The 18,852-nt window shown below is 49.5% G+C and overlaps 1 long non-coding RNA gene across 2 annotated transcripts; it reads right to left on the bottom strand.

The window, feature by feature from the left end:
- Positions 1–5,848: 5,848 nt before the first annotated feature.
- Positions 5,849–11,401, bottom strand: LOC118992214 (uncharacterized). 2 transcript variants are annotated; one of them, XR_005067598.1, is made up of 4 exons: positions 11,033–11,401; positions 10,059–10,135; positions 8,947–9,098; positions 5,849–6,505 (listed from the first exon to the last, which is right to left on the bottom strand). It is a non-coding gene; the product is annotated as an uncharacterized LOC118992214 (long non-coding RNA). The 2 variants fall into 2 exon arrangements; XR_005067597.1 differs by lacking the exon at positions 5,849–6,505 and adding an exon at positions 7,374–7,561.
- Between the last annotated feature and the right edge of the window lie 7,451 nt (positions 11,402–18,852).

Genomic DNA, 18,852 nt, shown 5'->3' on the forward strand with positions numbered 1-18,852 from the left:
TGTGCCTGAGGGAATTCTTGTGAAAATAAAGTGCCTTCAGTCAGGCGGGTCATTACCTTGTCTGTGCCCCACAGCCTAGGTCATGGCGTACTTCACTTTCATTATTGATGATGATAGCGATCTATTACCAACAATAAATAGCAAACAATATAAGAATGGTGCTCTATTAACACTACATAGAGTATTTATTAATAAATGGGTAATTAGCCCTGGCTGGTGTAGCTCAGTGGATTGAGCGCGGGCCTGCAAACTAAGGAATCGCGGTTCGATTCCCAGTCAGGGCACATGCCTGGGTTGCAGGCCAGTTCCCAGCAGGGGACACACAAGAAGCAACCATACATTGATATTTCTCTTTCTCTCTTCTTCCCTTCACCTGTAAAGATAAATGAATAAAATCTTTTAAAATAAATAAATAAATGGGTAATTAACTACTACTCAGAGCCCTGTGATTATTCCAGGCTTTCCTCTGATGAAACCAAGGCTCAGAGCTTTAATATTTCGCAGGATGAAAATCGGGAGGCCGGTGAACACAGCAGGCTGTCTGACTCAAAGGCAGCTTCTTAGTGGGGAGGTGCTCAAACCCCATACCCCTGGGTAGAGCACAGTGTCAGCTGGTGTGGTCCAGAGGCCACTCCCACTTACCCCCCTCCCCCAGGTGTGGTGGGCCTCGACAAGAGAAGGGGGAGGAACTTGGACACTTGGACGGGGAGAGAAGGAGAGGAACAAGGAAAGGAGGGAAGGAAGGGGAACCCCCCCCCCCCCCGCAGCGCTGACAAGATCAGGAAGAAGCAGGTGACTGACCGGATCCGGTTGGGAGCAGGACCTCTGGCACCAGGTCTGCCCGGGCTCACACCCCAGCTGTGTGCTCTGACCAGTGTGGGCGTTTTCTGAGCCCCAGTGTCCTCGTCTGTAAGGAGATTGAGTGAGGAAACCTGCCCTGTGGTGTTGGGTGGGTTTCCCAAGCTAATTCACACACGGTTCCCGCAACACGTGCTGGGACCCGCTGGGGCAGGGCTGCCCCCAGCACTTCTGCGGGGACGGAAAGCTGTGTCTGTGCTGTCCATGTGGGGGCCACTGGCTACATGGGGCATTGAACTTGATGTGTGGCCACTGTAGCCTCAGAACTGAATTTTTACCAGTGTTTAATTTTATGAAATTGATTTTAGGGAGGAAGGGAGAGAGATTGACAAGCTTCTGTTGTTCCACTTATCTATACATTCATTGGTTGATTCCTTTCTGTGACCTGAACTTTGTTTAACTTTGATTAATGGTCTGTGCAGCTCTAAAGCCTTAGCCAATTTTGTTCTTGCTGGTGTGGTTTACATGGTTGGGCACTGTCCCACAAACTGAAAGATTGTGGGTTCAATTCCCGGTCAGAGCACACGCCTAGGTCACAGGTTCGGCTCCCAGTTTGGATGCGTGCAAGAGGCAACCAATGAATGTTTTTCACATCGATGATTCTCTTCCTTTCTCCGTTGCTTCCCCTCTTTCTAGAGACCATAAAAGAAAAAAAAATTAGGTAAATAAATCCTGGGCTATTTTTTGCTACATATGCTAAAGGTTCTGTTGTATTTTAAAAATGTGGTAAGTCCTCTAAAAGTCCATAGTACCAACTGCTCTTCTCTGGGTGTGTCCTAAGTCTTGGTGTGGATTAGCTGGTAGAATCCTGGCCACGTATCTGTGAACTGGGCCCTCTGGACTGGACGTGACTGCTCTGACTACTGTCAGTCACTGTCAGTTACTGAGCATGCAGTCTGTTAACTTCAAGGGGACAGGCTTAAGTATCACGAATTTTGGAAAAGGCTACAGGGTCGTGAAGATGGGGGTAAATGGGGGTAGTCAGGTGATAGTTCCCAGGAGGCAGGCCGCCACATCCAAATTTCTCCTACTCCTGTTGTGGAATGTTTTTTTTTTTTTTTGGTTAAGATTTTATTTATTTATTTTTCAGAAAGGGTAGAGGGAGGGAGAGAAACATCCATGTGCAAGAAACATCATTTAGTTGGCTCTCACACTCCCCCATTTGGGGATCTGGCCCGCCCACAATCCAGGCATCTGCCCTGACTGGGAATCGAACTGGGAACTTTTTGGTTCTCAGGCCAGTGCTTAATCCACTGAGCCACACCAGCCAGGATCTGTTGCGGGATCTTTTGAAAGAACTCCTCTCTAACCTCAGTTTTCTCATCTGTATAGTGGGGATAAGGATGGTATCTACCTTATAGTGTTGTGAAGGACAAATTGAGTAATACAGGGAAGAATTTAGAAAAAATATTTACACATAGGAAGTTCTATTATGTGTCATCATTCTAATAATTAAAAAAGCCCTGGCTGGTGTAGCTCAATGGATTGAGTGTGGGCCTATGAACCAGAGGATCGCGGTTCGATTCCCAGTCAGGGCACATGCCTGGGTTGCAGGCCAGTTCCCAGCAGGGGACTCACGAGAGGCAACCATACATTGATGTGTCTCTCCCTCTCTCCTTCCCTTCCCTTCTAAAGATAAATAAATAAAATCTTAAAAAAATTTTTTCCCCTGGCTGGTGTGGCTCAGTGGATTGAGCACTGGACGTTGAAACAAAGGGCCACTAGTTTGATTCCCAGGTAGGGGTGCATGAGGCAACCACCCACTGATGTTTCTCTCCTCTTCCTCCCTTCCATCATGAAAAAAAATACTTTTTTTCAAAATATTTATTTTTAGAGGTTAAGGGAAGGAGAAAGAGAGGAAAACAGGAAGAGAAACATTAATGCGTGGTTGCCTCTCATGTGCCCCCTACCAGGGACCTGGCCCCACAACCCAGGCATGTGTCCTGACTGGGAATCGAACCGACGACCCGTTAGTTCGCAGGCCTGCACTCAATCCACTGAGCCACACCAGCCAGGACTCATCATCGTAATAATTTAATCCTCATCTGTCTAAGATGGATAGGTTTAAGCACAACCATGTCTCATGCCTGTTATCAGAGCAGGTTTCCCTGGGGTGTGTGGTCTCCCATGGTCAGAGAGAAATATTAGCAGGAAATTGCATCTGTCCATCTCCCCACCACACACACGCCACTTCCACCACCCGCACTGGAGGCCCAATAGATTTCCTGTCTCCTTCATCAGGGATGCTCGTGTACCCAGTAAACGTTCCCCACGGCATGTAATTTCATAGGAGGAATTTTCCTTTGGCCCAAATTTCTTCAGGAGCTGCCTAGAAGGGAAAGTGTCCTTACAGGTGACCACCTACTTTCCCGCGGGGCTGAGAGGTGGCAAGGAGTGGAGGAGGAGAGGCAAGTGTGCAGCCGGCGTTTTTTCACTGCTGAATTCCATGCGGCACAGGGAGGTTCGTGTGACAGGTGTGTGTGTGTGTGTGTGTGTGGTGGGGGTAACTGGGTGAAGAAGGAGCCTGAGTTTTTTTCCCACTTAGTGGTGGGGAGGGGGATACGCTGTTTGAAGAAATAAGAAAGTGGATGACTAATACATGCAGACCTAGAATTCCTGCATCCTCTGATAGGCAGGAACCAGCGAACCATTTAACAAGCATCTGAGCGCCTCTTCTGTGCCTGGTGCCATTCCAGGCGCTGGTAGCCCAGCAACGGGCAAACCACAGCCCCTTGTCTGACGGAGCCCCCACTGGTCATTACTGACATCACAGGTGAGGAGGTAGAAAGTGAAGGGGGCGCTATTTCAGCTCTGGCAGTGACCGAGTACTTCTTTCAGAAGGTGACATTGGAACAAGGCCCCGGTCTGCAGAGAGAATGTTAGGTGGGTAGTGAACGGAGGCAGGGACGAGGAGGGAGACCTGTCTCACCCACTCACTCATCCGTCCTGAGCCTGGTCTGATTATGTTGCCAGGTGTTCCAACATCATCGGAAACACTGTGTTAGCTTGGGAGGAGCGAGCCCTGGAAATTCTATGCATTGTCTCCACGATGTGGCAAAGAAAGCCTTTGAAACGATATATCATCCCAAGGCCTTGGACTGGGCGGGGGTGGGGGTGGGGTTCATAGTGCCCAAAGAAGATGCCCACAAAACAACTTTTATTAATTGCCTGCCCCTGGTAACTATCTCTTACATTAAGAGCCCATAAATAACTCTGGGTCACTGCCCCAACTTTAATTAACTGCCTCCTGTCATGTTTCTGAGTTACAACCACATGAAGAAATAGAGTCTGTTCCAAAAGATTAGGGCTAATAGACCCCCACACCTACCTAAGTTTGGGTAGTCACGTGCCCCCAGGAAAGCTGGCACCACCTTACCTGTCAATCAATATATAACTTCTTCACCCCCATCCCGCCAATTATATAGGTCGTCAGAACACAGGACCTGATGCTCTTGCTACCCTTGCTCTTGCCTTTCTCCCCCACCTCGGCAAGGCCCATTCTCTTCCATGAGAATGTACCACCAATAAACTCCGCTTGCACAACAACTGACTTGCTGATTTATAATTCTTTACTGCGTCATCAAAAAGAACTGAGTTTTGGGTGATCTAAGGCCACAGGAGGAAGATGGTGGTGGAGTCGCTCCTCACCCAGGAGGAAATTAAGAAGGAATTGAGAGAAGCCAATCACAAATGCTCCTTCTGCTGCTGTGTGTCTTCACCACCACCAAGGGGCGCCACCACCACATGGATGTGTTCTCCGGTGGGACGAGCCCTCCGTGAAGCTGCCGATCCTCACCTGGAAGGCTGCCACCTTGAAAGAACTAGTTTAGTAAAAGAAGTCGACCCAGAAGCTAGGAAGAAGGGCACACACTTCAATTTTGCAGTTGTTTTTATGAAGATTAGAAGACCTGGCTATCAAGTAAAGGAAATTGGCAGAACCATGACCAGAAAGGGGATGGAAGATTCCATGACCCTGCAGTCTCAGAAGTTTCAGATTGGAGATTATCTGCACATACAATTACCCTCCGAATCGGGCACCACCTCCTTCAGGGCACATGAGGCCACATTAAATTTCGTTGACTATTTCTTGAGATTATTTTTATTCATTTATGTAAAACAAATTTACACTTTCTTATTATTTCCACTGAGCATTTAAACTTTAAACAAATTGCAGTGCATTCAGTTGGGAGTTAGGTTAGGCTGTGCTATGGTAAGAATATTAGTAGGAAGTTCATGTTTCAAGTCCTTCTGTAAAATAATGAAGTGCTCTTAGCAGTCTGTATAAAACTGTTGTTAAGTATACATGTGCAGCCCTGGCTGGAGTAGCTCAGTGGATTGAGCGTGGGCCTGCGAACCAGAGTATCGAGGTTCGATTCCCAGTCAGGGCACATGCCTGGGTTGCAGGCCAGTTCCCAGCAGGGGACACACCAGAGGCAACTGTACATTGATGTTTCTATCCCTCTCTCCTTCCCTTCCCCTCTGAAGATAAATAAAATTTGAAAAAAAAAGAGAAAGAAACAACAAAAAAGTATACATGTGCAGCCCTGGCTAGTGTGGCTCAGTGGATTGAGCAACGACCTGCAAACCAAAGGGTTGCCGGTTCAATTCCCAGTCAGAGCACATGCCTGGGTTTTGGGCCAGGTCCCTAGTAGGGGGTGTGTGGGAGGCAACCACACATTGATGTTTCTCTCCCTCTCTTTCTCCCTCCTTCCCCCTTGGTCTAAAAATAAATAAAATCTACATATATATGTGTGTGTGTGTGTGTGTGTGTGTGCAATCAAGGGGAAAAAAAGAACCAAGTTTCTCCCATGAGAAGACAGCTCTATAGACAGTGTCCTTTTAGTCCAGGGCTCAGTGGAGCCATGTTTGGAATAGCGGAAACATTGACAGCAGCCAAGGGTCTCTCCTTAGAAGTTTGGATAGATACATTAGGATCTGTCTGGGTAAGAAGAGGTGAGGGAGAGCCGAAGATACTAACAACAGAAGATGCTCTGTGTTGCAGCATTAAATGACAAAACAATCGACAGCAGTATCTACTGTGCACAGTCATTCATGTTTTTATTTTTTCCATTGTTTTTTTTTTGTTGTTGTTGTTGTTGAAGAAATAGGGACTTCAGTGGACTTTATCACATGGTATCACATGAAAGCATGAGAGAGGCAGGACATCACAGAAAGTAGAAAGCTTACATTTTTCATATTTTGCCTTTAAAAGGGCATTTTGTTCTCTGGTGGGCAAAAACACTGAACATGAGATCTACCCCCTTTTTAAAAAAATCCTCACTTGAAAATATCTTTATTGATTTTAGAGGAAGGCAGAGAGAGAAATCAATGTGAGAAATATCGATCATTTCCTACCACATGCACCCCGACGGGATCCACCCCACAGTCCTTGGGTGCACAGGGTGACGCTCCATCCAAGCCACCCAGCCAGGGCGTGAGATCTGCCCTCGTAACACAGTTTTAGGTGCACGAGATAGTGTCATTCATCAGAGGACAATGTTGCACAGCAGTGGACCTCTGGGACTTACTCACCTTGCAAAACTGAGGCTATATGCCTATTTATTTAAAAATTAACATCGATCTTAGCCTGCAGGGAGTGAGCTGGCCGTAGATTTCTCCAAGTCCACGTTTCTTGGCCTACAGGTCTCTGTAAGAGGGTCTTATTTGTGTTTAAAAAAAAAGTGTATCTATATACTTTTATATGTAACTCTGTAAATATATATACACAGCAGTAGAACCAATACTACTACGTTTGAACAGGATGTTACTTAGTTGAGATGCTTCTGTGAACGTTGGTAAATGGCTGCTGACTGAAGGCTCTGAAGGCCGTGCTGGGCCCTGTGGCCTTGCCCGCTCCCGCGCTTCACGAAACGGTGTGAGCTGCTGTTGACTCAGATTCCGACCGGCTCCCGCTCCTGTGCAGTTGCCGATTGGCTGCGTGTCAGTGTTGGGAATCTAGACAGGCAAGGCCATTCCTATCTCCACCTCTCGGAGGGGGACGGACTGTCCCCAAGTCCCCCCCTTTTTTCCCCAAGTCCCCTTTTTTACAATTACTCTTTTATTTCTTTTCTCTTAATCCCCACCCAAGGGTATATTTTTGATCTGAGAGAGAGAGAGAGAAAAACGTTGATGCGAGAGAGAAATAACAATGAGTTGCCGGCTGCACAGTCCCTGGTCAGGGATCAAACCTGAAACCCTTTGGTGTACCCGGGTGACATTCCAAACAACCCAGTCACCTACCCAGGGCTTTTTTTTTTTTTTTTTTTGACAGTTAATAATGTTAGGTCGGAGTCACTCAAGAAACCGCACAGATGCAGCGAGCTAGGGAGCAAGGTTTATTAGCAAGGAAAAGGGGGGAAAGTGGGGCCAACCTAGGGAGGTTAAGACTCACTCAGTTGTTCTTAGGGCAGGGTTTTTAAGCACAAAAACCCACAAAGGGTAACTGGTTGGGGTGTCAGAGTCTGATTGGCCAGAGCTGGTTGCCGGGTGCCATTTCTGCTGACCATTGTTCTTGATACGTTTTGTCAGGCTCCAGTTAAAGCTGCATCCTGTTATGCTGGACAGGCCGACCCCAGACCCCAATCTTAGCTGAACATTTGTTTGTGCTGGGTAGGGGGGCAGGCCGTTTCCAGGCAGGCCATTTCCCGTAGTGCAGTTTCTGGCTTGGGGATTTTCCATTCCTCCCAGGCCTGCCTAGGTCTGTCTGATAAACAAACGCATTTTTTTAGACAAAGGTCAAAGGGAGTCCATGACGCAAGATTTGCATCTATGATAAACATACCTTTAGAGAATGTCAAGGTAACTTCTTCCCCTGCCTTCGACCTCACCCTTGGGCACCACCACCACACCAGAGCTGGGACCCCAAGTCCCCTCACAGTCAGGTCACCGTGTTAGTGTTGAAGATACCAACACTAACAAATTGTGCTCACAAATTGATGCTTCTATTGATACAATGTTCATAGAATGACTTTTATAGTTATTATCCTCTCTGTGGTTTTCTAATGGTAGGGGACTCAAGACTTGGAAACGTTTAGCTTAAGGTAAAAAGTTATAAGTCTAGCGAGGAATGTGTATGTTAAAGCTTTTGTTTCAGAAACTACAGATAAGGCCCCTCCTGGCTCCTGGGGAAAACAGCCGGCCTCCTGGGGCACTGGCTAGAGGTCACCACCTGGGGACAAGTTGGAGGCATCAGGGCCTTTGGTCTTCCAGGGGAGCAGATGACCACCCCCTTGGGGACAGCTAACTGCCCAGGACAGGAGTGTTGCAGCTCCTGAATCTCAAAGCCCTCACGGCACCTTGTTTGTCCTCCCCCCCCCCCCTTATAAAAGCTCTGGCCAGGAAAGAGAAGGGTAGATGGTTTGTTAGGGTATGAACCCGCCATCTTCTCGGATCACGGGCCATCTGAATAAAGCACCCATAAAAGATTCAGCCACTGTCATTGCTTATTGGGTTTGGTAGTGACAGGCAGCCCGAACGCCAGTGTCCTTTCCGCTTACAATTCTACCAGAGGAATTGTCAGGGAAGCATTCTTGGACTGGACGTATTTGTCATAATGGGTTCTTTGTCATAGGTATTAACCAAAAAAACAAACAAACAAAAAAACACCTGTCCCAGCTTATATTGACAGGGCGACCAGAAAAGCCAATGTTCTTGCTACCTGTCACCTACCAGACCCAATAAGCAGAGAGGGACTGAATCTTTATGCGCACTTTATTCAGATGGTCTGAGATCTGAAAAGATGGCCGGTTTGGCCCTGGCTGGTGTGGCTCAGTGGCCTGAGTGCCGGCCTGCCAGCTGGAAGGTCACAGGTTTGGTTCCCTGTCAGGGCACATGCTTGGGTTGCCAGCCGGGTCCCCCCTTGGGGGCCAGCAGGAGGTGACCGACTGATGTTTCTCTCCCTCTCTCTTTCGCCCTCCCTTCTGCTGTCTCCAAAAATAAATAAAAATCTTTGAAAAAAAAAAGACGGCAGGTTTGTACGCTGACAGACTGTCTTCAGTTCCATGTTAAAATGACTTTTTGTAAGGAGGAGAAGAGTGTAGGCAAGGGATTTGGAATTCAGGGAAAAGTTCATCAGGGATCAGATCAAACCTGCCGCATTCCCTCGTCTCTGTGCCGGGCTCCGGTCTTTAGCTGTGTCCTGGGTATCGGGCGTCTCTCCCTGGAGCACAATGGTTCAAATACCATCCTGACGGCTTGCATTCCTCCTCCGGAGGCACAAAGGCAGAACTGCTCCTGGTCTCCTGGAATGGAGGTGGGCCGTACCTTCAGTTCCTGGAATAATGCATTTTACATGCATTGATCACTGTGCTTATTAGCTATTACCTGACACTAAACTTTTCCTAACATTTAAGTCCTTTATCGATAGGAAGACAAGCCCAATGTGTGGCCAAGAAAGTATTACCTTCATTATCCGAACTGATAATTAGAATATCATTGTCTAGCAGGTGGCAGAGATTAGCAGGTACCCCAGTTGATTTTTTTTTAAAGATTTAGAGTGGAAGGGAGGGAGAAAGAGAGGGAGAGAAACATCAGTGTGTGAGAGAAATACCAGTTGGTTGCCTCTCACGCTCCCCCAACGGGGAACCTGGCCCACAACCCAGGCATGTGCCCTGACCAGGAATCAAACCGGTGACTCTCCAGTCTACAGACCGGCACTCAATCCACTGAGCCACACCTGCCAGGGCCCATGTTACATTTTTCATATCAAATAAGGGAGGGGGTCTAGGGAGACAGATACTGTTTCCATTAGTGTAACAGGAAGACACCGGCATTCAGGCTACATGTCACTACCAAACCCAATAATCAATGACAGTGACAGCATCTTTTATGGGCACTTTATTCAGATGGCCCGTGATCCGAGAAGGTGGCGGGCTCATACCCTAACAAACCATCTTCCCTTCTCTTTCCTGGCCAGAGCTTTTATAAGGGGGGGGGGACAAACAAGGTGCCGTGAGGGCTTTGAGATTCAGGAGCTGCAACACTCCTGTCCTGGGCAGTTAGCTGTCCCCAAGGGGGGTGGTCATCTGCTCCCCTGGAAGACCAAAGGCCCTGATGCCTCCAACTTGTCCCCAGGTGGTGACCTCTAGCCAGTGCCCCAGGAGGCCAGCTGTTTTCCCCAGGAGCCAGGAGGGGCCTTATCTGTAGTTTCTGAAACAAAAGCTTTAACATACACAGTACTTGCTAGACTTACAACTTTTTACCTTAAGCTAAATGTTCCCAAGTCTTGAGTCCCCGATCAGAATCACATATAGATCCAATCTAGATGAGTATTGTATAGCTGTAGCAATGGGAGAGATAATTTGAAATTAAAAGTTATTAACGGAAAGCAGTTCTTTGTGGGCAGTCACGTCCAAGGCTGATGCTTCTCCCGGACAAAGGTCAGTCTTTACCTGCACTGGGCCTGTCCACTTTTTGCATCTGTGATAACATACCTTCGGAATGTCAGGCAATTCTGCTTTTTCTGCCCTTGGGCACAGCCACCACACCAGAGCCGAGATCACGAGTCCCCTGGTCGTTGCTGCCACGTTCATCGTTGCCTGTTACTATCTTGTTAATTGTTGACGATTACTAATCTGTACCCTCCTGCGGGTAAGAAGTGCCTATCACTTTCCTTACGCCATCCCTGAGCTGTCCCCACTGTGCCTTCTCCTGCCTCCGTATTCTGTCATCAGTGGATTTCATGAAACGCCCTTCAAAGAACAAAAAAGGCCCTACCAGCCTTAGCTCTCTCTTCCCTTGAGCCCGCCAAGCCTAATTAACTATTGTTTCTCTGAGCCTGTATCCTCAGGACCGGGTCGATTACTAAACCCCTTCCCCCACCCTGCCACCCGACACAGGTGTTTTACAACGGACACAAACAGGCCAGACCAGACCTGAGCACCTGGACCCTGAACCCGAAGATAACAGAGAAACAAACTGAAGTCGTGCTGAAGCCTGAAACCTCCTGATTTAACAGCTCACGGCTGCCGGGCTACAGCTCCGCGTCCCCATTTTCACCCGATGAAACTCACGGCCCCCACCACTGCCGCCTCTTCATGCTCTTAGACCCCTTTCCACTCTTGCAAAGTGACCACACTTGGCCCTCTGCATTTTCTTCTCTTGGTGGATTCTTTCCAATCCCGCACTGGGGGTGGGGGGGTGGGGGGGCCTGACATTTGGTGACCCTAACACTTACCCTTGTGTCTCCCCCTTTGACGACAGTGCGTGTAATGAGTGTTACACTGCCATTCTTCTGAGCATTTCTCAATCCGGTGAATTTTCACCTCCCAGCCACTGTCCTCGGTTTTGCTCAAGGAAACTCACCAAGAATTCTACATAGGTCACAATGACTGTTAGTGGAGGGTGGCTTTGGGGCAGGAGACAGCATAGGAAGACTTCTGAGACACAGGTGCTGCCTTTGCCGGTCACAGGCTAATGTCATGGTTGCTGGGTGACGCAGGGCAGCAGCTAGGACGGAGCAGCCAGCAGGGAAACAAAGGCGGGGGTCACCATCGCAGTCCGACAAAGAACTTCATGCAGGAGGCTGAAAGCAAAGGAAGGCAAGTCTCCCGCGCATGGACCCAGTCATTCTGAGCCTGGTCGGATAAGGTTGCCAGGCACCCTGAACACCAAACAAAACTGTGGTGGTGCTGGAAGGGGCGGGGGGGGGGGGGGGGGGGGGGGGGGGGGGGGGGGGGGGGCCCTCTGAAGTCTGGGAGTATGGCCTCCACTAGCTGGGAAAGGCAAAACCTGGAGGCTGCGTATTCCTTGCAGGGCCTGGAAGGGGAAGGGGGAGGGGTCTACAGTGCCCGGAGTAAAAGCCCATAAAAGACCTTTGTGAACTGCCTGCCCCAGTCACGTATGAACAAATAGAGTCTAGAGCAAGATAAGGATTTGGGCTGACAGAGCCCCCCCACCCATACCTGCCTTTGGGTACTCGTGTGTCCCAGGGGAAGCTGGCACCACCTTCACCCTTCAGTCAACATGTACCTCCCTCCCCTCTCCCCCCCTATCCCTCCAGCGAAGGGAGTTCTCAGAACCCAGGACTCGCTCTCTTGGCTCTTGGGTCCCTTGCCAAGAGGAGGAGGCCCCCGGCCCCCAGACCTCTGTGCGGGGGGAGGATGGTGCAGGGTGGTCTCTGGCCCCTCTCTCCTTTCTTGGTCACCCAGTTGCTGACCAAGGAGCCCCTGGCGAGTCAAGGCACCCTGTCATACCTCCTTCCCAAGGGTCCGGCTTCTGGACAGGGATGACCCTCTGTCCCTCTGAGCCTCCCTCAGGGCCCCGGCCCCAGGCTGTTCTGCTGGGTTGCGTTCACCCTGAGAAGGGAAATTACTGTCCTGACCATGGCTTTTGCCAACCGCAGGGGACATGATACCTGAGAAGTGGACTGTCCCACGCTGGGGGCTCTCAGGACACACCTGTAGACACCTGGGAAGTGCTGGCCTAATCATGTTCCATCAAGTGTGACAGCGGCCTGCGCAGCACGTGCTGGACAAAGGACCTTGAGATGTGGGTAGATGTCACTGAACGCCCAGGGACGCGAGGAGGGCACCTGTGGGGAGGGACCTATGCATGTCCCTGGCTGTTGCCATGATGTTTTTGGTGTTTTAATAGGCAGCTACTCCTTTTATGTGAGAAATATTTTATATTAAAAAACATGTACATGGCTCTGTCAGGTAGCTCAGTTGGTTAGAGCTATGTCCCGATATGCCAAGGTTGCTGGTTCGAAACCCAGTCAGGGCACATATAAGAATCTACCAGGCCCTGGCTGGTGTAGCTCAGTGGATTGAGCACAGGCCTGCGAACCAGAGGATCACGGTTTGATTCCCAGTCAGGGCACATGCCTGGGTTGCAGGCCAGTTCCCTGCAGGCCAACTCCCAGCAGGGGATGCACGAAAGGCAACCATACATTGATGTTTCTCTCCCTCTCTCCTTCCCATCTAAAGATAAATAAATAAATAAAATCTTAAAAAAAAAAAGAATCTACCAATGAATGCATGAATAGATGGAAAAACAAATTGATCTCTCTCTTTTTTTTTCTTTCCCTCTCTCTAAAATCAATGTATAAATATGACTGGGCATAAATATTTATTTATTTATTTATTTATCTTTAGAGGGGAAGGGAAGGAGAGAAGGAGAGAAATATCAATGTATGGTTGCCTCTCATGAGTCCCCCACTGGGAACTGGCCTGCAACCCAGGCATGTGCCCTGACTGGGAATCGAACCCCGATTGTGTGGTTTGCAGGCCCACGCTCAATCCACTGAGCTACACCAGCCAGGGCAATCTTTTTGTTTTTTATCCTCACCGAAGGATGTGTTCGTTGATTTTTAGAGAGAGAGGAAGGGAGAGAGAGAAGCGTCAATGTGACAGAGACATCAGTCGGTTGCCTGCTGCACGTGACTCACTCCAGGATTGACTTACAACCTTTCGATGCGCGTGACAATGCTCCGAGGAACTGAGCCACGACGAGGCCAGGGTGGGGAATGAATCTTTCCCTCGAGTTTTGTGTGACTGTTTAGGTGCAGTTCCCTGGAGAGGAAGCGTGGGGTTAGTATTTTAAGGCTTTTCGGAAATCTTCATAGTTCTTGGCTGGAACGGTTTATACTCCCACCAGCCAGCTGTTTCAAGTTGACCGTTTTGGGGTGTTTCGTGCACTTGATACAAATGCCAAGCGGTACAGACCTTCTGCATGGTAGGTGACAACCGAGGTCATGTGCTCTCTTTCTGAGTAGCATCCTGGGTGGTATCAGTGAAACACTGGTATCAGTTATCACTGACAGGAATCTTAGCATTCTGGGATGTCTTAAATAGAGTGTGGTTAGGTGACTGCGTGCGTGTGCAGGCTTGTGGCAAATATTCTTCCTGGTTTGCTTTTTGTTTTTCAAGTAATTTTATTTTTAAAATTATTTTATTTATTTATTTTTGAGAGAGAGGGGAAGGGAGGGAGAAAGAGAGGGAGAGAAAGAGCCACGTGGGAGCGACCCGTCGGTTGCCTCTCGCGCAGCTGGGGACCTGCAACCAGGCCTGTTCCTTGACCCGGAGTCGGACTGGCAACCTTTCGCTTTGGGGGATGTTGCCCAACAAACGAGCCACGCCAGTCAGGGTAGCAACTTATATTTTTTTCAAGTCCAAAAGCATTGCGTAATGTACTTTTAAAGTCCATTCTGCCAGGCTCTCCCCCTCTGGTGTCTCCCATTGTCTCTAAGCAGAGAAAGCACTTCTCTGTCTACAGGCCATTCGCCACCTACACGTGTCCTTCTTTCCGTTTATCATTTGGGTGTTAACGGTGAACTCTGGAATCTTTTTTATCCACTTGGAATTTGTTTTGCTGTATAAACATCAGTTTCCTTCCCCACGAGCTTTGGTTTGTCATGTCTTCTATATAACGTCTTTTTTGAAATGTACCCCACACACCACAATGTGTACAATTCATTGGGTTTTGGTTGTGCATCATCCCCATAATCTCAGAATACGGGGTGGGGCAAAATTGCATTGATCCGTTGGGTGTACCCGAAATGCCGACTTTATTCTTTTTTATTTTATTTTATTTATTTATCTTTAGAGAGGAAGGGAAGGAGAGAAGGACAGAAATATCAATGTGTGGTTGCCTCTCGTGAATCCCCTGCTGGGAACTGGCCTGCAACCCAGGCATGTGCCCTGACTGGGAATTGAACCGCGATCCTCTGGTTCGCAGGCCCCCACTCAATCTACTGAGCTACACCAGCCAGGGCCGACTTTATTCTTGTATTACTATTTATTAATTATTGTGTTATCTTTCGAAGGAACAACTGCAGACCTACTTTTGTCCCACCCCGGATTTTCATCACCGTGAGAACTGCTGCCTTCACTCCTCCCCGTCACCTCCCTGCGCCTTGCAACACGTCGTTTACTTTTTGCCTCTGGATTTGCCTATTCCGGACATTTCTTTTCTTTTTTTTTAACCCTCACTGGAGGATATGTTTATAGATTTTAGAGAGAGAAGACGGGAGAGAGAGAAACATTGATGTGAGAGAGAAACATCAGTCGGTTGCCTCCCATATGCACCCCAAACGGAGACAGAACCCACAACCTCGGTTGTACAGACCATGCTCAAACTAACTAAACCACTTGGCCAGGGCTGGTCATTTCTTCCAAACGGAATCACACAACTCATGCTTTTTGCGTCTGGCTCCTCTCACTGAGCTTCACATTTTTGACGTTCACCAATGTTGTAGCAGGTGTCCTTGCTCGGTGCATGTAGCCCGCCTGGTAAAAATTGTATTGAGTCCGTGCATTAGTCAGGGAAGACTTAGGTAAGACTCTCAGCAGAAGTTGTATTTTAAAAATCACTATGAAATAACTACAAAAATAACGGAGGGCAGGAGGCAACTTCGGGAGGCGGTGGATGAGTTTGTGGCCTCGTTAGTGTTGGTGATTTCAAAGGTGTGCACTCACTCAGGCCTGGCTAGTGTGGCTCAGTGGATTGAGCACCAGCCTGCAAACCAGAGATGTGTACTTACTTGCAAACGAATCGCGTTGCCTTAAACAGGTGCAGCTCTTTGTATGCCAGACATACCTCAATCAAGTGGTTAAAGAAAAAGAAATTATTAACTTGGCTCTCTCAAAGGATGAATGAGGCAAAGACTCAAATAATAATTATAGTATTATAGTTATAGCACCGTATATTATAGTATTATAATATTATAAATAATATTAAGGTAGTATTAATAATAAGAGCTATATACAAGATGTACAGGACATGCCCAATTCATTTCATGATAGCAGCAATGGTTGCCATTTCCAAGGTCTTCCTGCCGCCACACCACATGGTGGAACCACACCTCCTTTAACCTTGTAACAGCTGCCGAGGGGGCCGTTACTAGGAGCCCCACTGGCTCAGACCGGCTCAGACAGGTTAAGACAGTCGTCCAAGGAAACATGGCCCGCGGTGTGGGGCAGTGCCAGGGTTTTGACCCAGATTCCTGAGCCCAGACTGTTAACCACTGACCAGCGCACACTGTTCCCTCATCGCGTGGTGGTGGCTGCAAGGCACAGGAGGCTGAGGCGAGCCCAGAGTCCCCGGCAGGCACTCGGAGCACGGAGGGATTGGCCCGCAGGTGAGGCCTGCTCTCGGGGAGGGTGCGCCGTGTTTCGTGGGCCACGACAGATACATTACTCTGCTCAAGTTCAGGGCTGCTCTAACAAAGCACCACAGATGGGGAGGGTTGAACAACACAAATCTGTTTTCCCCCAGTTCTGGGGTCCGGAAGTCTGAGACCACAGTATCTGTAGGGCGGTGCCCTCTCTGAAGCCACCAAGGATGGGTCTGGTCTCTGAGTGTCTCCCAGCTTCTGCCGGTCTTGTGGCTTGTGGCTCCACACCTCCCGTCCTCAAGTGGAGTGTCCCTGTGTGTGTCCCTGTGTCTCTGTCCAAATCTGTCCTTTTATAAGGACTTGATGTCCTATCACCTTAGAGGCCACCCTTCTCCAGGGTGACCTCATCTTAACTCAATACACCTGCAATGACCCTCTTTCCAAATCAGGTCCCATCCCCGGGAGCTGGGGGTGAGCACTTCAACACAGGAACTCGGCACGAAACCGAACCGGAAACACGGCTTAGACTAAAACCTGGCACAGAGGGACCACCTAGTGAGTGACAGGTGTCTTTGCTGCTGTGAATGTCCCTGTGCTTCTGATGTCATATCTGAGGGATCATTACCTAACCAAAGGCCACGAGGATTTACTCCTGTTTCTACCATGACTTGTAGAATCTTAGCTCTTTATTTAGGTCTTTGGGGTTTTTTTTGAGTTACTTGTTGTGAATGATGTAAAAGGGGCTAACATCACTGTCTTTAAATTAAATTTATTTTGGTGACATTGGCTAATAGGCCTATGGGTTTCCAGGGTACATTTTATGACAAGCGATCTGTGTTTTACATTGCATGCCTCCGACCCAAAGTCACATCACCTCCGATCACCGCGTACCATCACTCTGTTGAACGTGCGTGCCCAGGTGCTGGAGCACCGTTTGTTGAGGAGCAGGTGTTTGTCATTTGAGGGAGCCCAGTTTGTCCGTCCCTTTCTTTGGGGACTGTGGTTCCAACCATGTTCCCAACCAAGACTCGTCTCTCCAATCTCTGCAGCCACAGGCCAGTTATGTCCCCGGCGTATCTCAGACCCATGGGCCCCCAACACACCCACGGTCGCCCTCCTTCCCTCTTCTGACTGGAAAGTTACCCTGAGCCTCCATGTCCCAGGCCACCCACCACCTGCTCTGACAACCGGCATCACCCCCACACCTCAGGTCACCAAACCAGGATCACTCCACCTTACGACGTTACTTCTCACATCCTTTCCTCTGGGTTGGGACAGGGACGTGAGGCCAGATAGCGACTCAGGGATTCGACCCGGTGATGGAACGTGCTGTGTGATCTTCAGGGTGTGGCTCCAGTCTCAGAGCTTTGGTTTCCCTGTCTATAAAACTGGCATAATCAAGTTTTTTGGTTTTGTAGAATAAAGTTTTTATTTACTCTCCAAGAAAGGAGAGGGGCACGGTGTGGAGAGAGAACTGGTGTAACCTTGTCAGTACCTGCGCGTGTGTGCGGTACGGGCTGCTTCACACCGTGCTGGAACATGGTCAGCCCCCAGTACAGGTTTATTAGGTGCCCACCACGTGCTGGACACCGTGCGGGAGCTGGGCACTGACGTGGCCCTTGCCTTCACAGAGCTCACCTCCCACGGTGGGAGCTGGCAGGGCACAGAACGGGGAAGAGCGCTCCAAGGACCTCTCGGAATGACTTAGACGGGAGAACGGCTGGCGGGATCTTCCTTCCACCACGTGGTGGACAGAGAAGGCCTCCCTGTGGGGGGCAAAAGCTCACTGAAGCTCGAGGAGGGGCTCCCATGGGAAGGCTGAGGGCACGGGAGATGCAAAGGCCCTGAGGCAGGAAGCACTGGGCATGGACAAGGAAATCAAACGGAAACCACAGGACGAGTGGGGCTGGATGGCATAGGAAAGTCAGGAAGGTGGGAAGGCGTTGCCTGTGGTCCCCTGGGGACTGGGAAGGTGCGGGAGGGTTTGGTCTGACTCTGAGCTCCTCTTCCCACGGCGTGGACAGGGGTTGTAGAGAGCAGGGGAGGCTGCTGCATCCGCAGTCGTGGTGGGGTATTGGGAACCGCCCTGCCTGGTTTCGGGAGCTGTGACGCCCCCCACGGCTAAGGCTGAGTGAGCGACCTTGGGACCATAAGCCACCAAGGAGACAGAGCTTATCTCCCCGGCAGGGGCACCGCCTCTGCTCCTTTTACTGCACCCTGCCTGGCCCCCAGTGCACGATCGGTTAGTGAATGACGGGTAAGATTCCTCAAGGGAGGGATGGCCTATGATAAATATGATCACGGGGCCCCCCAGGGAAGGATTTGGGGGCCCTGGGGAAGGACTTAGGGGGTGATGGACCCTCACCCCCTCAGTTTTGACATAGCCTGAGTCTCCATTCTGTCTGCAAGAAGTCTCCTAATCTCTTGGCTGCCTACTTCCCCGGCCTGACTTAAGCCCTCAACAATGCTGCGGGTGGGTGCGGCCCTGCGCGGGGAAAGGGCAGGTTCCCTGGGCCAACCAGGCGGAAGAAAGAATGCATAAAATACTGTGAAACCTACTTTGCTAATACCCTCAATTTAAATGATAAGGGTGCAGGCAAGAAGTGAGTTTGTTCCCCGAAGTTTTATGGCTCTTTAACTATCTGACCCTGACTCAGAATGAGCCCTCAGAGTTCTTAGAATGTTATCTGTTGTTTATTCATTTCTGCCTGACAGTGATTGATGAGCTTTATTCCTGTGCGAATTGAGCCCAATAAAGGCTCCTCGAGGCCGGGGTCAAGGCGCTCTCCTCCTAAGAGAGTGGCCGCACCACCCATTTTCCTCCACAGGACTTGGGGTCCTTGTGAGTTTGCCCCATGTCTCATCCACAACGCCTCGGACCCCAGGAGCCGGAATCCGCATCGGCGGTGTGAGTCTGGTCTGGTTCAAGGCGGTCTCCTGGG

The sequence above is a fragment of the Sturnira hondurensis genome, unplaced genomic scaffold (genome assembly GCF_014824575.4).
Source record: "Sturnira hondurensis isolate 20B ecotype Veracruz unplaced genomic scaffold, ASM1482457v3 Scaffold0008151, whole genome shotgun sequence".
Classification (NCBI taxonomy): Eukaryota; Metazoa; Chordata; class Mammalia; order Chiroptera; family Phyllostomidae; genus Sturnira; species Sturnira hondurensis.